This window comes from Peromyscus californicus, unplaced genomic scaffold, assembly GCF_007827085.1.
Source record: "Peromyscus californicus insignis strain IS unplaced genomic scaffold, ASM782708v3 Scaffold_10__1_contigs__length_136768540, whole genome shotgun sequence".
Classification (NCBI taxonomy): domain Eukaryota; kingdom Metazoa; phylum Chordata; class Mammalia; order Rodentia; family Cricetidae; genus Peromyscus; species Peromyscus californicus.
The window spans coordinates 95,017,803-95,023,043 of record NW_026294391.1 but is presented as its reverse complement, the minus strand read 5'-3'; positions in this window follow the sequence as shown (position 1 = coordinate 95,023,043).

The window sequence follows — 5,241 nt, the reverse complement described above, 5'->3', positions numbered from 1 at the left end:
ACCAAACAATATGAGCAATACTAAAAATGATACTTCAGTCTAAATGGGAATTAAATCTGACAGAAACCCAGAGCTGCAGGAAGGAATGCAAAGTACCAGAAAGGGTAAACATATGGGGAATCACAAAAGATAATTTGAATATTTTTCTGTGCTACATATATTACATTTCTTTAAAAATACTGTTCCTTCAATAAAAGGCAAAGAGGAAGCTGTATATTGGGAACTTATCTAAATAGGATGAATAAATAAAATGAAATTTAAAAATGCAAGCCTTTGACAGCAGAAAAAAGAAGATTTAAATGATATTGTCCCATTGAAAGGTACCTGAATTTTTCATCAAATTGTACAAAATTATCTTGAAGTTACAGCTGAGTACTATATAGTCATTCTAGTCAGTATAAAATAAAGCAAAATTATACAATTTATCCAAGAGAAGTGAAACATAAAATATTGTTTAAACAACTGACAAATGTCAAGGAAGGAGAGGAAAGAACAAGTCAAGAATAAACAGTCCTCACAAAATGCTAATTGTTAGGTTGAAAAACAAACAGACGGTTTAGATGTACATGAATTAAGCATTGTAACTAAAAGCAGACTGTCAGTTTCATTAAAATGGAGCCCCCAACTCTACATGTAATAGATACAGCCTTCAAACATAAAGCCACAGACTATGCAAAGAAAAAAGAGTAGAATTTATAAGACACGAACACTAAGCAAAATAACGCCAACATACTAAGTAATTATCAGACAGTACACTGAAAGAAAAATAGCATTCTTAATATAGAATGATGCACTCCATAATGACACCATTCAAACTATCAAGAACATATGCATCTACCCATGTACACCTAACAACAAACAAGGCTTCAAGAAACATGAAGCAAAACTGAAACACTTAATGAATCTAAAATCAGAAGGTTTTGTACAGTCCTTTAGTAAAGTGATATAACAAATAAATCCCCAAAGTATAGAATATTTGCACAATAATAATAATAAGCTTGATCTATTTGACACTAATCAAGCAGTAGAATTTACTGCAAAAGTGTTGTTTCAGAACAATTTGTAGTCAAGCATGGGAGCTCATGCTGTAGCCAGAAGTTTTCCTTTGTCCTGCCTGGCCACTGTCAGGACAAATCTCTCCCTCTCACATCCCACAGCTGCTTGCTCTCACATAAAAACACAGAGGCTTATATTATTTTCAAACTGTTTGGTCTATGGCAAGCCTCTTGCTAGCTAGCTCTTATATCTTAAATTAACCCATTTCTATTAATCTATGTTTTGCCATGTGTTCCATGGTTTTACCAGTCTGCTGGCATGCTGTTCCTTCAGCGGTGGCTGGCATCTCTCCCTCCTTCTTCCTGTCTCTCTTCCTGTCTATCCCTTGGCTTTCCCACTTGCCTCTAAGCTGCTTTGCCATAGGCCAAGGCAGCTTTTTATCAACCAATCAGAGCAACACATATTCACAGCATATAGAAAGACATCCTACACCACTTCCCTTTCTAATCAAAAAGAAAGGTTTTAACTTTAACCTAGTAAAATTAAATATAACAAAACAGTTATCAAGCAAGAATTACAGTTACAATATCTAGTCTATTTATATATTGCTAATTCAATGAAAATATTTTATTTATCCTATATTTGTGAGTCTAAGGTTTCATAGCTAACTTATCTTTTATTATAACCAAGGAAAATTATAACTATCTAGTCTTTAACTACATCAAAGACCTCAGAAGGATATAATATTACCTAAGTAAACAGGAAGAGCTTTGTAAGCAACTTCCAAAAATCTAGAATGACAGAAACAGCTGGCTACCTGGATAGTTACCCAAAGTTCCTCTGCAACATTGGGACATCCTTCTTCTATAGGCCTAGAGTCTCTCAGTCTCTTCTTTATGTGTCCTGTAGAATGTCTGGCAGTTTCTTCTGTGAAGCAGGAACCTTAAGGACCATCTCACCTTGCAAAGTTCGGTGGTTACCTTCCTATGGGTCCTGCATGTCCAGTATATACAACATATTATCAGTAGTCCAGGCAGGAGCAGCCTCTTGCCCAAAAGACTATTTTTGCCAAGAAGAAGAAAAACTCCATATGGAGTGTCTTCAATGCCTACCTTTCTCTTTGAAGTAAATTGGTGCTTCCTGGAGCAGATGTGTCTCACTGTTCAGAAAGTCGAAGTTTTAAAACATTTTAAATGCCATATTCTGTATGTCTTTGAAGTATTTGAAGATTACCTACCTAATTGAATTATATACATGTATACCTAGAAAACTTAACTAACATAAGTTTGACTATCATAGAAGACTAATTATTAATCTGTACTTCTTAGTTATCCATTACAACTTAAATGAGTTACATAAACATACTTTAAATGAGAGTAGAAATATATGTACAGTATAACAAAATTAACTTTAAATTTGTATCAATAAACTAAAATCCATTGCAATGTAAAACATTTTAAACAAGTTGTTACTCTTTATCCTATCATATCTATATCCCCTTTTCTTCTTTAGAAAGAGATTGCATTTATCATTTATAATCAATGCCCTTTAAATAAAAATAAACATTTATAAACAATATTTTGGGATTTGGATGTAGCTTCTCACACCACTTCCTGCTGGATGGGGGCTTTGGCAATCTTATGGGGATCCTGAGAAAATTAAGAACTATGCTCAAGTCCTGACTGTAGTAGTCTATGATGCTGTATTCTCTCAGCCAGTTGCCTTGAAGCTGTTCTGGATGTTGGATCATTTGGAGACCTCTCAGGGGGTCTTCCTTGATCAAAGCATATTAGCCTGGAAGCAATCCATAGATTTTCATCTTCTGTGGAAACAAAAGTAGAACCTCTTCTCCAAAGCAATGTATCCTTAGACATAAATTTTGATGTCAAGATACCTTTATATATATATATATAATTCAGCAGCCTTTACAATCAAATATCTTTCTGCAGTTAAAATCTCAAATACAATATAATCCAGACTGTGTGTGATCTCCATCTTTAAGTGGCTTATTTTTTATATTACTTTTACCATCTCTTTAAAGACTTTATTTTTAAAACTATCTATTTCTTTATACAACTGTCTATATTCATTTTCCTCTCTCTTCCAAGCCTATGTACATTTTTACATACATTGTAAACTGTTTAGAAGCTTATTTCATCTGAATCTGTCTTATTGTGAATCTATTGCTTTAAATTGCAAAGTGACAGAACTGAAGCAGCAGCCTTGGCTGCTGACTCTGCCCATCTCAGCTTTTCAACATGGCCGAGATAATTCACCACTAGCTCTGGGAGCCATGCTCTCTGCTGGCTCTGGGAGGCAGTGGGTCCATGCCTCCATCCAGCAGCATGTAACCCAGAAACCTCTTCTTTTTTTTCTGTGCTAGCAAAAGCTAAATCTACCACACAGTGCACTGAGTGGCTTGGAGACATAACTGTGTACCACTGCAGGAATCAGCCATGCTGATTAGCTTATGGTGGCTGGCAGCCAGCTCCATCCCACAGGCAGCTGTTGGGAGATGAGTCTGCTCTGCTTCTGGCATGAGACTGTGAGACTAGGAAGCCTAGTATGGCTCCATTTCTGTGCATTCAGAATCTTTGAGCTTTCTTAGGTCTATGTGGATCAATGCCCAACGGTGAGTGCCAAATGTAGCTGGAATGTTTCTCTGGTCCCACCAGGCCCCTGCAGTCCTGTGGTCCACTTATAAAATAGTCATGCAGAAGCTCATACTAATTATAACTGCTTGGCCATTAGCTCAGGCTTATTACTGATTAGTTCTTACACTTAATTTAACCCATAATTCTTATTTATGTTTAGCTACATGGCTTGGTACCTTTTCTCAGTTCTGCCTTGTCTTGCTTCCTCTGTGTCTGGCTGACAGCTCCTGACATAGCCCTTCTTCTTCCCAGAATTCTTCTTGTCTGCTGACCCCTCCTCTACTTCCTGTCTGGCTACTGGCCAATCACCATTTTATTTATCAACCAATCAGAGCAACATATATTCACAGCATACAGAAAGACATCCTATAGCATCATGCCTATAATCTCATCATTCTGGAGCCCAAGAAAGGAGGAGCATTAGTTCAAGGCCAGACTGGGACACAGTGTAAGACCTTGTCCCAAAAATAAAAGCAATACTGGATAAGATAATACTACTGTTTTGATTAATGAGCACAATGTGACTATAAAATTGTGTTTTCTAAATATTTAGGTTCATGCACAAAGATTAGTGTTGCTTTGCCCAGAGAATCTTTTTAAGTACTGTGCAGCAGTTGCTAGAGTGACTCCTAACTGATCACAGTATAGAGAATAAATACATATTCAATGTTCAGCCCTAAATTGACCATCTGTGTTATCCTCTTTGAGACCCAGCAAGCATTACAGAAGAGGAGGCAGAACACATTTACTAGCTGCAAGGAAGTGTGGAATGCTGTAGAATGCAAGGAAATGGTCATGGCACTTGCACTGCTGAACTCAGAAACTTTGCTTACCTGAACTAGACTGGGCCTTTCTCCCTTCCTTCATGGAAGGGAAAATGGATCACAAGGCCTCTCTCTTATCTGAAGATGGACAGATAGTTACTTATTGTTGGGAATCAGAGGAAAGGGATCAGCAGAAATGGGAGGTAAACCAAAGAAGGTAATGTGAAGTAAATATGATCAAAGTACATTATTTCCATGTATGGAAATGTCATATTGAACCCATTATTACATGTCATTAATATGTGTGAATAAGAAAAAAAATCTCCAAATATCTCCAAAGATATAGGGAGAACATACCGTATTCTAACCACCAGAAAAAGCTTCTTAGTATTCTCTTCTAATTTATTTTCCTTTTCCCTCAAAATGCTTTTTTTTTCTACTAGAGTTCACTAAGAACTCATTTCTAAGATCTCTACTGTCTCTCCTCACATACATTTAAATCACTAAGCAGCAATAAGCTCGTCACCCATAAATGACATCCCACTGGAACACGCAGTAACTTGTCCCTCTCTTCTCAGGCTCACCACCTCCTGTAATCCACAAAATTCCTGCATGGAAAGCACAGGAGAATAGAAAGATCACTGAAACAAGCCACAAAAATCGAGTCCTTTCTATTCTGAGGCCATCATTATTTTTAACTCCTCTGCATCCTGATTTTCCTTATCTAAAGATAGTTTCCATCACAATGTGCTTGGTATCTTTCAACACTTTAAAGAATTGTGCCATATATGGTTTAGAATTTTTCTTTATTCACTGACATTGTCATT